This window comes from Gavialis gangeticus, unplaced genomic scaffold (genome assembly GCF_001723915.1).
Source record: "Gavialis gangeticus isolate Ggan-Ray unplaced genomic scaffold, GavGan_comp1, whole genome shotgun sequence".
Lineage (NCBI taxonomy): Eukaryota > Metazoa > Chordata > Crocodylia > Gavialidae > Gavialis > Gavialis gangeticus.
In genome coordinates this window covers 56,052,765-56,069,048 of record NW_017729029.1, presented here as the reverse complement: position 1 = coordinate 56,069,048, position 16,284 = coordinate 56,052,765, and the positions used below count along the sequence as shown (strand labels likewise).

Genomic DNA, 16,284 nt, shown 5'->3' with positions numbered 1-16,284 from the left:
GGGGGCTTGTGTTGGTGCAAGGGGGAAGGAGGGGTGTGTGCTGAGGGGTGTGTGCTGGTGCAAAGGGGCTTGTGTTGGTGCAAAGAGGGGTTGGGTTGGTGCAAGGGGGAAGGAGGGGTGTGTGCTGGTGCGAAGGGGTTGTGCTGGTGGAAATGGGGTCATGTTGGCACAAAGGGAGCTTGTGTTGGTGCAAAGAGGGGTTGTGTCGGTGCAAGGAGGGGTGTATTGGGGCGCGAGAGGGAGGGGGACGACAGGCTGCCCCACGCTCACAACACCGCCCCCTGCCACGGGCGCTCATGGGCCCACCCCAGCCACGTGACCCAGGCCGCCAGGACCACATCTCCCAGCATGCCCCGCAACCCTCCCTCCAACTCCACCTCTCCCGCGCGACGGCCGATTCCATCTCCCGTCGTGCCCAGCGCGGCGGCAGCAGCCTCCATCTCCCGGCGTGCCCCAGGATGCGCGGACTTCATCTCCCGTCGTGGCTCGCGCAGCGGCGGACTTCATGTCCCGGTATGCCCCGCGGCGGCCCAGCCTTGGCACCGGGAGGGGGCGCGGCGCGTCCCTGCCCGTCACGTGACCGGTGAAGTTGGCCGTGAGGGGAGCGGCGGCGGTGGCGGACCCACAGCGCGGTGAGTCCGGCCCGGCCTGGCCCCCCCGTTCTTCCCCCCCGTGCGCAGCGCTGCCGGGTCTGAACCGTGCCGTGACCGTGTTGGGACCTCCCAATGACCGTTTTGGAGGAAAAACGGTCGCACGCTTAAAAATATGCAAATCAGTTTGCAAATAAGTCTTCCTGTGACTCGATATTGCTCCCTCCAGGCCGCTGACGAGGGACCCGGGATCTGGGCAGCCCGAGTTGACGTGTTTCTTTACTTCGAGGCTGGCGGTTGCAAGGAAGTGCAGCCAGCAAACCCCGAAATTGGGTTAAACCCTGTGAGCAACTTGGGTTTTGCATCTGTCAGCAGCCTCCGAAACTGTCGCATGTTTCGAACGCTTTCGCCATAACGGAGCAAGGGTTGAAACGATGATGGTACGAATACGGTGAAAGTCGTTGGCACTGGGGGTCCAGCCATGAAAACGTGGAGGCAGCCACGACATGGTCATGCCAAGGCGGTTTGGAAGGAAATCGGGACAAGAAACGTTCCCGTCTCCATGGGGTTGGTCTGGTGGGGCGTGCGGCGGGCGCGCGTCCAGCTCTTCAGCGTGGCCTTCCTCTTCGTTGTCTAGACGACGCGACGTCTGGGGCGGTCAGGGTAGGGGGGATGGTCTTCCCTTGGGTTGGCCGAGGCGACCTCTCCAGCCCTGCCGCTCTCAGCTTCGTTAGGTAGCAAGTCCTCTCTCCTCTTTCATATGGCATCAGGTATCGGCATCCGAATCGATGGCTGCTGTGTGGTATTACCGCTCAACGTGCAGATTTTGTCTACGCATTTGTAGAGAATTGCAGCATTTGATTCGGAGCCGTGCTGTTTGGGTGCCACTGCATTCACACGGGGGCTGTCCAAGAGGGTCATTTAACGAAGTGCGTCTTGCAGTGCCCACATCCAGGTTTTGCTCTGCTCGGGTCACGGACGACTGGTGCCTCTCGAGTTTGGGGGGGCACCAGATCGCCAATGGGGGGGGTCCCAGATCGGCAAAACCGGAAGTGCATGGCCGACCTCAGGGGATGCACGTGCACACCATATGTGTTGCCAATAGTTCAGCTTGAGCCGCGATTTTCTGTCAAGGTTGTATCTGATGGGGACCTCGTTTAGTGTTGTTATAAAACACTGTTGGGATAGATCTGACTTCCCAGTAGTCGGCCTGCTGCATTGCTGTCTGTCAGTTTGGTTCAGTATCCCCAGTCTCTTCCAGGATTTCACATACAAATGGTTTATGACTTTTGAGCCTCCTAAGCCTCCATCTGTCTTCAGTTAACAGGTGATGTGGAGCAGGTGACTTTCGTCATCTCTTGCCTCTATTGCCATGAGTGATGTTGTTACTCCTGACATGGTGCAAATGTGTGGAACTCTATGCTGCTTTGTCTTAAAGAACCCAAATTCTGCTTGTTCAATTTTTTTCCTCACACTAGTCTGCTCAACTTCAGAGATGCAGAATTGCAGAGAAGGGACCTCCAAAGGCCATGTAGCATAGCCCTCTGCTTCTGGGGCAGAACCATCCCTATCCGAACCATCCCTATCCAAACCATCCAAGAGAAACAATAATCTTAGATAATGCCTTCCCTACCAGACTTGTAACAGTGTGGGGTTTTTTGGCGGTTTTTTTGTTCTTGGTTTGGTCTGAAGTTCCCCAAAACAGTTTGTTGCATGTACTTCTGGAGAAAAAGCACATGATAGATGTAGGTCACCTTGGGGTTTTGGGGGGGAGGGTTTGCACTCTTGTGCTTAGATATGTAGCATTATTGTGAATGTAGTATACAGTATATATTCTATTTTCTAATATTCTAACAGAAAATAGTTTATATAATGTATACCACATTCAGTATATACAACACGATTTAGAATTGTCCATCTTGGAGCTCCAGGTTGGAAGATGCTTCATCTTCCCATATGGATATTGTTCTCCAGTAACACTTTGGTTTCTTATCCTACATTAACATGTTTACCATTTTTGGCCTGCTTTTCCTCTGATGTTTCTCACCTTGACATTTTTATAACAATAACTAGGACATATTTTGGCAGCAGTAACAATGTATGCCTTTCCCTACCTCTTGTATTCTAGTCTAGACCCAATTATAGTACAAAAGGCAAATGCTTCTGACGTGTAATATATTCCATTCTTTCCATGAAATACATGTTGTGAAACTAAACATGTCTTGGCAGAAGCCAAAGACTACCTGAGTCTTAAGGTGCAACAACTGGTGAAGTTTCTCCATCAACTTTGTTGGTTCTCCTATAGCCAGCCTCATTGGGTAAGACTTTAGTTTTAGAAGATAATCTAGCCAGTTGTCCCTCCTCTCAGTCATAACACTTGCCCCTGTTGACAGGATGTGTATTGAAGGAGCTGGATATAGCATGACGAAGAAGGTGAAGTGGAGGAATTCTGTATCCAAGTGACTGCATTTCATTGGAAGGCAAGATTAAATTTCCCTTTCTATCTTACCCCTGTCCTTCAGTGAGTGTTTTTTAAATAGGGGGTATAACTCATGGAAATCATAGAAAAGTAGGGTTGAAAGGAACTTCTGGAGGTAATCTAGTTCAATCATCATAAACAAATCCATTGTCTAACCCAGTAGTTCTCAACTTTTTAAGATGTGAGACACCTCCTGGATAGACTTGAGGTATCCCTTGGAGACTGTCAGCTTAGTTTTCACTCATTTTTTATGTAGATTAAAAAAAAACAACCCAGCAATTTTTCTGAGTTCTTTGTAGTAGAAAGACAACAACTGTAGATTTCTATTAGAGATTAAGTCTATTGGGTTTATATTGTGGATCACATTTGCAAATCTGAGAGTGTTAAAATTGTGTGGTACCCTGGTTGGCAATCACTGCACAATCACTATTAGCAAAACTACACAGTTAGCCCTGACGCAACTGCAAGACAACAACCTAACCTGCCTCGGGCAGCGAACATCTAGCTGCAAGTAAGGTTGTTAAAATATGCTTGGGAGATCCAAGGAAGAGGGCCACAGCCCCCGCTACAGAAGAAAGAACCCCCCCCCCCCCAAATCCATACCAATCTGACCAGGAGATAAAATTCCTTTCTGACCCCAGATGTGGCTATCGTGTGACTGCAAGGAGGGACAAGACCCTTTAGCCAGGAATCCCCAGATTCTAGTCCCAGCTGAAGCATTGGCATGCCTCAGTCAATATCCCCAGTTGCAGGGTTGCAGCCAACCCCAATATTTCTGAGGAAAGCAAACCCTCCCCCCCCCCCAATTCCTAATGCAGGTAGTAGCAGGAGGGAGAAAAAAAATCCTTCCTGGCTTCATGTGGCAGCCAGGAAACCCAGAAGCATGGGGAATACCCTTAGTAGAATGTAGGCATACCAACTACTCCTAGATCACTGCTTATCCAACCTCTTCTTGAACACCTCCCTCAGTGGTTAATTCCACAACTTCCCTAGACAGTCGATTTCACTACCTCACTCTTCCAACAGGGAAGAGAGATTTCCTGATATTTAATCTAAACCTGCTTTGCTGCAACTTCAAGCTCTTGGTCAGCTCTCTGCAGCAAGAGAGAAAAAGCATTTTCTCTCTCTATAGATTCCTGCAGATTTTTGAACACTGCTGCCATATCCCCTTAAGTGCTGTTTCTGCAAGCTGAACATGCCTGTTTCCTTCAGTCTGTCCTCATATGACTTACTTTCCAAACTCTTCATCATTCTTGTCACCTACCTCTGGAACCTCTTCAATTTCTCCATGTCCTTTTTAAAAGGTGGAGCCCAAAACTGAACATAATACTTCAGGTGAGACCTCACCAGTGCCAAATAATCTAAATCTAAAATAGTGCTGTGCTCATGCTGGCCTGTCTAATCGTCCAAAATATACCAAAAATGCTAGTGAAGAGGAGGGAAATAAAATGGGGTGATCCTAATGTATGAGTTCTTAGAGCTTCAATTTCCATTTTCAAATAGAATCATCAATTAAATCTTTAGTAATAAAGTGGTGGTGGCCTGAGGAGGTAGGTGTATTTCAAGAACAAGCCAGAGAGAGATGCTGAAGACTGTAAATTAAATTTTGAAGCAGTATCTGGTGCCCCTCAGATGATTCTTATCACCTGTCATTTTACAATGTGGGTGACAATGTGGGAGGTACAGACTACTTCAAGGGGTACAGGGTGAAGAAAAGGATCTGTGGGGGTTTGGAAGGCTATGGTTTAACTATGTAGATGTGCTGATGAGTCTATAGGTTAAATAAGTGGTTTTTTGAAATCACTGCATTTCTTCACTGCTTCTTTTGTGCCTCCTAATGCTGCAGGGCATTTTGTGTATGTGTGTGGAATTGTTGCCTCAGATATGGGATGTTAAGTAACAGGCTCCTATTTTGCTCATATTGCACCTATCCCGGCCTGCAGGGCAGTGAAGGATGCTTTTTCATCTCAGCAATGTGTAATTTTATGGCGGGGGAATGGGGATCAAAGTTAGAAAGGAGGAGAGGCATGCAGAAGGTGAATAAGGAAGAAGTCAGAAAATGCAAAAGCAGCAAAAAAGAGGATGAGGAAAGAAGTGCATAAGAATATGAATGGAAAAAAGTAGTAGCAGTAATTTTCAGGATGTGGTACCAGGGGCATCTGCCAGAGTAGGAAGAGAGGCACTGGAATTGCAGGACTAGATGCTGGTCTCCCTTGGTGTCCAATATGAAAAGCAAAAGAAATACCAAGATAGCAGGTCAAGATCCATCTTCAAAAACTTACTTTATCAACATTTCTTATGCATACATTCCCATGGACTCCCTAATCTGTCTTTGGAGATGTCTCTTTAACAATTCTGTTGTTAAGAGACATCTCTCATTCTTACCACAAATGCCACTAATTTTTTTTTATATATACTATAATTTGAAATAGGGAAGTAGGTAAACAGTTAGACTGTAATGCTGTGATCAAAGAATAAGAATAATCTATACCTCCATCAGAGCTCCACAAAAAGGCTAATAACATTTTGCAAATGAGTTTCACTTGAAATTCAGATGGGAATTAGAGATATTGTACATTAGGTGCAGGCTACAAAGGAAAGCCAAAAAGTGGGGAAAGGAGGAAAATTCAGGAGAAAAAGATTCCTTTTTTTTAATAGTTTAAGATCTTTTTAAATTTTGTTGTGTCGTTTTGTTTTGTTTTTTTAATGAGTTTCATTCACTTTTCACCCGGTTTCCAGCAGCAGACTGCAGGGTCTTGGTGTATTTGTTTTTTATTTTTAAACAGAGATGAAGCAGCAGCTTTTAGGGGTTCTGGGTGGCATTGTGAGAATTCTTGGTCCAGTTTTCCAGCAAGTACTTTTATATTCCCTTCCATGCTGCCCCTTAAACATAGGAGCCCCTGTAAAGAAATAAACAGGACACACGCAAAAACAGTACTTGCTTTTCCTTCAAATCTGTCTAAATCGGAATGTGCTGTCATGCCTGTAAATGCTAAAAAATGGTTAGGTAGCTGATACGTTATGACTGCTGCTTATTACAGTAATCATAACCATCTTGCTGTTGTTCAGTCTCTGTTTCTATTCTCTTGTTTTCTCATTTTGTTCAGTTCTATTATAAGCTCTTTTGAGCAGGGGTCATTGTCTTGTACATGTGTGGTGCATATGAGGGAATTATAGAGACTTGAGGAGTTGGAACCACTGCCAAAAAATGAACATAAAGCTTAATATTCTCCCTTAAATGAGCCAGCTTCTCATTCATCATTTCACAGAGAACTGGCAGTACGAGAAGTATTACTGTACAGTCTTCCTAAAAGAAGCCTGTAAAGATAATCCAGTCTGAGGGGAAAAGTTTGCTGTCATGGCTAAATCATCTAGAAAGGTCTCCAAATGTTCTGGAGCTAAGATAATGTTGTGGTATAGAATATACTCAAGGATTAGTGTGCATACTCTGTGAGTTTGAGTGTCCATCCTTGTTGATTTATATGAGTAAAGATAAATGGATATGAACAATATTAAAATGTTCTGTAGATAGTATGTGCACATTTTCAGTCAAGGCCCGTGCACTTAGAGAGCTTTCAATGTGAGGGAAGTCAGACTTAACAGGCCACTTCATGCATACTGATCACAGCCTGAATCAAAAAGTCTACTTTAAAAAACCTAAGAGACTTGGAGCTCCAGAAGTAGAACCACTTACTGAACAGAGATGAGGCCCATTTCGCCAGTAGCGACAGACGCATGATTTGATTAATATGTAGGCGCTCATTTATTTTTCGCAGACCACTGATCAGCAGGTCCATACAGATAGGTTGTGATGATTCAGACAAAAAGGGGAGAGAGATTATCAGTGGTATAGGTTCAGTCTGTACTGAAAAGCTATGGCATATAGAAAAGTGGAAAAAATAATTCCTGGTTGATACAGCAATGCAGGCAAAAACCCTGGTGTGGGTGTAGGTATGCTGCTGGAAAAATACTTCTGTTGGCTTAACTGTGTCAGTTGAGGAGGTTATATATCTACACTGACACCAAAAATGCCTGTCAGCACATGCTGCTTCTGCACTGGCTCTGCCAACATAGCTGTGGATGCAGAGGCTCTGTCATGCTCAGATAAGAGAGCCATGATTTTGTGACCTAGCTAACATGCTTCCATTTCCTAAATCTGTTAGTTTAGGGTCCTTTTTTTGGCTTGCAAGATCTGAAACTTGAGCTTAACAGTAGCAATTGACCAAAGTCTGAGGAAGATGTGTACGTACAAAGTGACAAAAAAGTATAGTGAAGCTGCTAGTTTTTAAAGTAGGGACTGTGGATTTGAGTTCTTGTATACTCCTAGATGGGGAACTTTATGAAAATATGTATTTGGCTTGTTTTAGGAGGGGAATGAAGAGAAAACAGCCTCTTAAACTCCTTTATGAGTGTGAGAGGATGTAGGAAAAACAAGCAGAAGACTGGCGATGTGCTATCCACAGGAAGGCAAGGGAAATGTGAGCCAGTAAGTGGCACAGAAGCTCATTCAGAGTAGGGATGTTGGGAGAGGAAGAGGAGTAGCAGATGTTACCACAATAGAGGCAGGAGTGGCAACATATAGTTTGGAGGTGAGGGTGACGTCAAGAGGGCTGTGGAGTCTGCAATAAGTAGTTCTGCCGACAGAACTGTTGGCTCTGGGTGTAAAAGGATGTTTGCAGGGCTCTTGATCTGGATGCAGCTTCTGCCAGCAGATTTTCTGTGGCTTGGGAGAGCTGGTGTATTTTTGGTTTTAGAAAAACTCTTGTGCTGCAGGATACACTCTACTAGCAAATCTTGCATTGTAGAAAATAGGGATGTGAACAGTTAATGTGACTGATAGTATTTAACCGATAAGCCCAGTGGTAACAGGTTGTAGCTTAGTGCAGGGTGGGGTGCAGTCTGGCAGGGAAGGGAAACTATGTGGTGCCCTAGGAGGTGCCCTAGGAGGAATCGAAGGTGGCAGGGCAGGTGTGAGGGGGGAGTGAGGATGGGGAGAGAGGATTAGTACCTATAGTTTGACTCCACAGAGTTGCTTGCAGCCTCCCTGCCTGGAGGTTCATAGAATTTAGCTATTGGGTACTAGTTTCTCTTCTTCCTGCTCCTGCCTCCCTCCCACCTGCTCTGGGGTTCCCATACCGATTTAATTGTTTAACCATTGTAATTACAACAGGATAGTTTTAAATCTCTATTTACATCTCTAGTAGAAACAAATGGGGGAACTTATGAATTGAGAATGCTGACCTGCTTCCTCAAAACAGTGAGGCTGTTTCAGTGTTTCACTAGATCGGGCTGGGGGTGGGGAGTCAGCCCAGATGGACTGACTTCCCATCCCCAGCACTATGGTTGAAATGTTTAGACTAGCCTGGTTTTGTTTCGAGGCTGTTTCAAAGCCCTTTGTTTTGTTTCGATTTTGCTGTTTCAACCTTAAAATGAGTCTAAATGAAGTGGCCAGTGAAATTTTGCACAGCCCTACTATGCAGGCAGGGGGAGGAGGTGAATCGGTCTCTCCCAGGGAAGGTGAAATTTTGTAGCTGGATTTAGGTGGAAACTATGAAGCCCACAAAGAAAAGGATGAATTTTAGCTGAGACCAAGATTGCAAATAGCTTGTCTGCTTGCTGTTTACTGTTGGGCAACTAATATGTTTGTTATGAAGTAGATGTTTTGATTCTTTCTAATCAGTTGCTGGTAACTGGCTTGCAGAAGAAAGTGTCAAATCCATTTTTCCTATTGTGAGAATACGGTTGGAAATGAGGGCTGTTGCCCCAGTCTGAATAGAGGACCCTGCTGTGTTGTTTGGAGAAGCAAAGGTGCTGTGCAATCTGTCATTTGAAGTGGGCACTGAGAGGCTACAGAGGGGGTGTAAAACATTTCTCATCCCTTTACAGCTTGATGGGAAAAGAGGGGCTTGTAGCCAGGTAATCCAGTCCAAAGGACAGGGAATTGTGGAGCTGTACTCTGGGGAAAAGTGCAGGTAAGTGCTTCTGTCTTGAAAAGCATGTCCTGTGAGAAATGAGAGAGACCTCGCTCCTAAATTATGACAGAAGGGATCTCAAGTTTACTGAGCTGCTCTAAGAATTGATTTAAATGTTTCTTTTACTTGCTTAAAGATCTTGTTGTTGTGTACCTACCAGACCTGTTCATTCACTTAGTGTTGAGTTTTCTTTTTCATTTGTCATATGCTTGCTAACCTATACCAGGTAAGGGCTGGTGCTCTAGCAGGTGAGCATGTTTGTAATGTGCCATAACTCACTGCACAAACTTTAATTGTTCTGTGTTTGTATGATTTTATTTTTTCAAACATGAAAAACTTGAAATTGAACATCGTTAATCTTCAACTGTGTTGCTTCCAACAGCATTGAAAAGATGTGTAGACGCTATTTAGTTTGTGCATTTGTGCATATAACCCAGATTCACAGTTTAACCTCTTAATGTGGTTTAGTATTTTGTGTTTGGGTGTTTTTTTCCACTTCCTTTCCTTTTGAAATGCATGTTAACAGAGTGGCTTGTACTTCTGACAGCAACTTCATTTTGCTGTTCTATTTTATGCTATATACAAGTGAGTCTGCTTATTTTTCTGCAGCTTCTTTTAAACTTTTTGGTGACATGTTTTGAAATTTAGCTACCTTATTAGGTGGTGCTTTTTTGAAATTATGGTATGGCTGTCTGTATCAGCATCTGTGTTGAGAGAGACTTGTGGATTTGTTAAAATCGTAGATAAAATGGTTTTCTATTTCTTCTGCCTTATTTATGTATTGCTGAATTCTGCTTTCTAGTACTTAATGAATGAGTCTTATCTGAAGTTTTGGGAAAGTGCTTTTCTCACAGAAAAAGTAGAATTCAATCTGCTGTTTGACCTCATTTTGTATCCCTTGTTACGTTTAAATCTGGTTCTAAAGTATTTGATTAAGTTGCCTCACCTGATAATTGATTAGGGGAATGCTTGTAGATAACCCAGACTCGTACAGCACTCTTATATGTATTGATGCTGCTTGCTTTAGTAATCTTCCCAAATATCTTGCTCTATGAAGGTGAGCCTGTTTGCCCTTTAAACCTGACTTCAGTATACATTTTTTTTCCTTTGGTAAAAGGTTCATATTGATCAGTCAATAAAATTTGCAGAATTTTTTCACTTGCTTTTTCTTGTTTTAGTTTAAATAAATCAAATATTTCCTCCATGTAACTGAGCACACTCGATCTTTGCTCCACTGTACATAGAATTTATAGGGTTTTTTTTTTTTGGTCCAACGTTTAAAAAGAATCTCTTGCCAGATGTGCTGACTTTTAACTTTATGTAGGAGGCAGGAAAGCATGATTTTTCTTACTGCATCTGCAGGTTGTTACAAGGGTTGCAACCATATTTATATAATATAGTAACTCTAAAAAATTTATTACATGAAACTGGCAAGGATTTTTGTGGGTTGTCTTCTATCAGACCAACTGCACAGTTGGGATACGCATAGAGGAGCTTGTTGGAGTTGAGTTTCATAATTTTATAGACAGAGGCTGGAAGGGACGTCATGAGAGTTGCTTGTCAGTGATATTGCAACTGTGATGGCCCAGCAAATATGTGAAAGCAAAGATTTTTGTGGGTAGTATCTTTTACTGGACCAACTGCATGAACGCACACCAATAAGTGCTGCCTTTGCACCCCTGCTGCTAAATTTCTGGACCTGTAGGTTGCAGCACCAGCTTGGTGATGGCCACATGCACTGGATCATGCTGGTGCATGTGGCTGGGCAGGTTGCGCAGGGTCACACTGGCTGGATCCAACCCCACATTGGATCAGACCCATGGACTGGCCCTGCACCATTCATCTGGCCCACGAGGCTGGAAGGTTGACTACCACTGAGTTAGACTAAGCTTGTCTATCAACCATGCCATCCAATAGGAGACAGCATCCACAAAAATCCTTGCCTCTCATGTGTTTCTTTGACTATCACTCCTACTCCAATGCTACTTGTACATAAAACTGCTTGTCTAATCATTTCCCTTCTGATGTTCTTTGTCCTCTCATTTATTTTATAATTAATCTGCATTTGCCAGTTTTAAGCTCAGTGACAAATTACCTAAATTTCTCTGGCTTCATTGTTTGCAGTGTTTTCTAACTGCAAGCAATGTGCAACAAGAAAATCTTGATTTAGATGGACAAAGCTGTGGGTCCAGTGCAAATCTTAAATAAGTAACCTGATAATGTGGGAATATGGCTTCTTTCTTGAGAGTTGGGTTAATTCTTTTGCATGCCTCCAGTTCGGATGAAGTAGTCATGTTTTCTGAAAGTGTAAGCAGATCATTCACTATAACCTCTAAGCTCCTGACACTGGTCACAGAAATATTGAGAGGTCTTCAGCTATTGTGTTCTTCTGTACAAGATGTGATTATGGGATGTATGGAGAAATCATTTCTTTTCATTCCTTATTCAAAAAAGAAAAGAGGTAACTACATCAAATGACAACTTTTAAATGGCTTTTGCAAAGTAGTTTTCTTGTTTGAATTTATTTATTGGTGGTGGCTTAAAAATATGATTTGGTACCTATAAGAGAGTGCATGTTATCGACAACAATTAACTTTATTCTCAGAACATTTGTAGTATGCTTATGTTAATGTAGCCTGGATTAACTTTAAATTGATGTTGTGGATATAAACTCTCTTTAATTGTGCCCACATAAGAGTTTGCACCAGTGTAACTTAACCAATTAAATATAAGATTTAATTTGATTTGTGCAACTCTTTAGTGGGTTATCAATGTCATATGAACCATAACTTGTTCCTGGACCCTAAATAAACTCCAGTAATTTACATTTGATTCATAAATGTCTTTGGAATATTCTTCCCCAGCCTTGTAGATTCAAAGGAAGTAGGAGTGCTCACTGAAAATCCTACACTTGTGAGCTAAAAAGCTTTGTAAAGGAAGTGATGAGGCTTATGTGGAAAGGTGAATACCCCTATACTTTGCTTCATCCTAATGGATTTGTACAAGTCTTCAGGAAGGATAGAAAGAAACAGGAGGGTGGGATGGAATTTTCCTCCCTTTCATTGACCTCTTTTTTTTTTTTAAACAACATCAGGGAAACCCTGGGAGTCTTGGGCCTCGTTTGGGCATTCACTTTCTCTTGGGAGAGTTGCATCTTTCCGAGGAGAAACAGAGTGTACAGTTGTTCAGGCTTTTCTTCTCAGAGTAAAAATGACCACTGTAGGAGTAGGAATAACCAGGGTTAAATTGCTCCCAGCAGAGTTCCTCCTGGGAGAGCAAATGTCTGTACATGCTGTGGCTTCTTTCAGAATAGAACATAGTTCTCCTGCATTTCTCCCCACCTAGTTGCCTACAACCCATGAGTTTTGAGTGGGTTTCTCAAGTCCACTTTTTTGAGAGCCCAAGAAAGCTGCAGACAGAAGTTTAAAGGTACTTAAGTGCTTAGAGTTGGTGTATGTTTGTGTTAAAATACACTTAAATGCATTTAAAAATGTGTTATTTTTTGTCTATACATACAGGTCATTAGGAAACTTATTGAGATCCTATTTCCATGCGACTTTGGAACAGCTAGTATAAGTGCAGTGATTTTTTTTTTTCTCCCCTCCCACCTTAATGAAAGATTAAGTTCTGAGCAATGTTTGTTTAAATCAGGGGTGGGCAGTTATTTCAGGTGGATGGCCGCTTACTGAGTTTTGGCAAGCCATCGAGGGCTGCGTGACAGGCAGCCAGGGGCAGATAAATATTAATTTTCTAAATTTTTACAGGCCCCACGGGCCAGATAGAATGCCGTGGCAGGCTGCATCTGGCCCACGAGCTGCATTTTGCCCACCCCTGGTTTAAATGCTTTAGTAAGATCATCAGGACAGTGCTCAAACTGTTTAACTCCTCCATACTTGGAAAGTTGTAATTTGGTAATTCTCATCTGATTCATTTAAAATTCTGAAATAAAACAAGTCTAGTTACCATTTTTTTTAAGGTTATTTTTCATGGATTTGTTTTGAGTGCATGTGTTCAGGTGACATGAGTAATAAAGTCACTCTTATGCTGGGAATTTATTTTGCATACTTCTTCCTATGGAGTGGCTGCTATTGCTCCATAATAATTAGAAACTGTTCTCTAATAGTTTCAGTAACTACTGAACTATTTTAAGAGTGATGAAATAAAGCTTTAGACTCTTCGGCAGTTTGCCAGAGCCAATGCTTTGGTGTTCTGACAGAAAAAAGAAATCGGTGTTTTAAAGGGAAATGTGTAATGATGGATTAAAAAACCCCCAACGCTTTTCTGACAACGAGTTGGCTATTCCAGTGTTAGAAAAGAACATACAGAGTGCTTCCTGCACTGGCAGGTACTGTCAATGAGAACTTGATCTTCTCAACCATTGCCTATAGATCTTAATTTAGAATTTTGTTTGTTGCCTTATTACTCCATTAAGTCTCAAGTAAAGTTTAATTACTTGACTCGAGTTTCCTTATAAAGCAGGGGAAATAACAGGTGTGCATTACATGTTTGTCTTCCCTGGGTAAGCTAAAATAAACAACTTGGTTGACTTCCAACACAAAAGTTGGGTGGTAAGAAAAGGACTTTGCCAGGTAGTATTTTGGATATTTTAATGATATATGTGAGAGCTGTCCAGCTTCTAAGTGGCTGGGGTTGCACGCCCCTTGGGTTATCCCAGTGGGAGTTGTGGGCCCTCAGGCCATTTGCTGTATGGACGCTGCTACCTTCCCTCCCTCCACTCCCATTGTACCCAGAGACCCCCTCCCCATGCCCAGTGTTGTAGCACATACCTGCATGGGTGCCCCACACATTTGGCACTGCACATTTTGTGGCCCAAGCCTCACCCCAAGCCGCCCATGCTGTGCCACACTGTTCCCTGCAGTGAGCTCAGAAAGTAGAAGCCAGAGGAGGGAGGGGGAGCCCAGAGACTGGCTACTACTGGAGATGGGCTCCTACCTGACCACCACTCCAGGAACTTCAACTTAACCTGTTCTAGGCTACACGTGTCCCATGAATCACCAGGTAGACAGCCTGATGTATGTGGTAGCTTCCCAAAAAAATAAAAAAGACGACGACATTGAACTAAACTCTTTTTGACAGTAAATTCTTATTTTGTAGGCTTGGAAGAAATGGCACAAACTGAATTTGTAACAGTAGGAAACGTGATGAGCAGGGATCCTGGTTTTCTCCATTTAAAAATTGCAAATTCCCTGATTTTTAAAAAACCCCAAAATGCCTCACTCCCCAACCACAGCCCCACCCTGGACCTTGCCAGTGCCCCTCACTTTCTACCCACACCTCCCTGTCCCCCAGCCCTGCTGGAGGGGGCCGTGGACCTGGATGCACCTCCAGCAGTGCCTGAGCCTTGGCTGCTGCCTGCGGGAGGTGTTGGCTGTTTCCCCCTCCCTCATAGGCAGCGTGGCTGGAGCAGAGCCCATGGTGGGAGGAGGCAGGTGCAGGCTATGGACTTGGGCTCCCCATCCTGCTGCCCTCTACCCAGGACCTCCGTGGCCCAGTGGGTGGGACCCACTGTAGCAGGCCAGAGCAGGGCATGGAAACTTGACACCCCATGCTGCCATGGCAGAGCTCCCCAGGGCGCTGTGTAGGGGGTGCATATGGGTGCATGTGCACCCCCTGAGTGTGGCAGTGGACCCCCTCCGCTGAGTTGTGGAGGTCTCTGGGGGAGGGCAGCAGGGCAGAGAGCCCTGAGCCACAGTGGGCAGCCTACACTTGCCCCATGTACAAATCTAGAGGGCATGTGCCCCCCATTGCCCTCTGCTCCCCACCCCCGGAAGTGCTCGCCCTAGCAGCAGGGAGCCAGGGCTTCCCCAGCTCAGACAAGCTGCCCATGGCTCTGTTCTGCTCCCTGCCTGGGCCCTGTGGCCATACATACTTGCTCCGGTCCTGGGCCCAAAACCTTATGCCCCACCCAGGCTGAGCAGCATCCCAGCTTCAGCCCTGTCCAGCTCCCTCCCTTCCTCCCTCAGTACGGGAGTCACAATTCTCACCCCGTGCCCCAATAGACTTGCCTGTAAGAGCTGTTCTCCCACCTGCCTGGTAGCCGTGTGTACACGTGCACATGGTGCCCCCTGCCTGAGCACTTTCCTCTTGCTCCCCCCAGCCCCTTGCAGGCTGGAACTCTGCCAACCTGCAAGGGGAAATCTGTTTCCCACATTTTTTCTTTAAAATGAGAAGATCCGGTTTTTACTGTGTTTTTTTCCATGGGAAAAAGAAAACCCAGATCCCTGCTGATGAGACATTCCAATTTTGTTGTGTAATTCTTAGAACTTTTTTCCTTGTTTTTATATTTTCTGAAATATAGGACGTTCAGGCAAAAGGATATCATAATTAAGATATCTAGAGAAATGAGGCTAATGACGTACTGAGCAGCATACTTCCTGAAGTGCTTGTGCAGTATATTTTTTACTTTTTAGCAAACAAACTAGATTTTTAGAGCACCCTATAATAGAGCAAAAATAAATGACAGGTGCTTCATGGGATAAAAACAGAATGTTATTTTGCATTGCTGTCTAGGCAAGTTTTAAAAACAAAGGTAGGTTGCAAGTTCTGTGGATTTCTTTCCGTTGAGTTGAACCTTTGCATAAATATTCTGTACAATTTTAGTCGGTACTTCCTGTATGTTCTGCAACGTGGATGACTGGGTTTGGGCTCTGTAGCCTGACCTGTAGAGTTGCAACCTGATCAATATTCAGAAACTATGCGACATGGGGGTGGAGAATATAGTCTGTCCAAAGAAGGCAATTCAACAGTTTAGGATTCCTTCATTCAGTTATAGCTGTGCCACTGGCTCAGGGCATACCAATAGTGCAGTTAGAGGTGTGATTGCAACACGTATAGCCCACATACCCAAGCAACCTTTAATTTTGCAGCTTGGGTACAATAGTCATCAAGCCAGAGTGACCTAGACCTTGTTATGGGCTAAGGCAGGGGTGGGCAAAACACAGCCCATGGGCTGGCTGTGACCCACGGTGGGTCCCTCATTCACCTGGCCCAAGCACCGTCTGGCTGTGGCGCACCCTGCCGCACACAGGGCATACAGAGGGGCTGAGGTGGCTCTGCAGCTGGACTTCCTTTCTTCGGCAGGGGTGAGTCCACACATCCCACAAACACTGCCCCCACTTGCACCCTTCCCAACACCTCCACCACACATCTGCTTGCCTCTGGGGGGAGCCCCGCTCTCTACGCACCCCTCCATGCACACCCCCATCTACCCTCCCCCTCCACA

At 44.5% G+C, this 16,284-nt stretch overlaps 1 protein-coding gene across 3 annotated transcripts in view; it reads left to right on the top strand.

The window, feature by feature from the left end:
* The first annotated feature begins 537 nt into the window (after positions 1 to 537).
* Positions 538 to 16,284, top strand: part of MTM1 (myotubularin 1) — a 58,755-nt gene continuing 43,008 nt past the window's right edge. The window contains exon 1 of one of the 3 annotated variants that reach the window (XM_019521643.1): positions 538 to 632. The gene's annotated coding sequence lies outside the window, so the exon portion shown is untranslated. Of the gene's footprint in view, positions 633 to 1,299; positions 1,325 to 8,945; positions 9,042 to 16,284 lie in introns of those variants that run through there. The other 2 variants (XM_019521645.1, XM_019521644.1) reach the window with 2 other exon arrangements.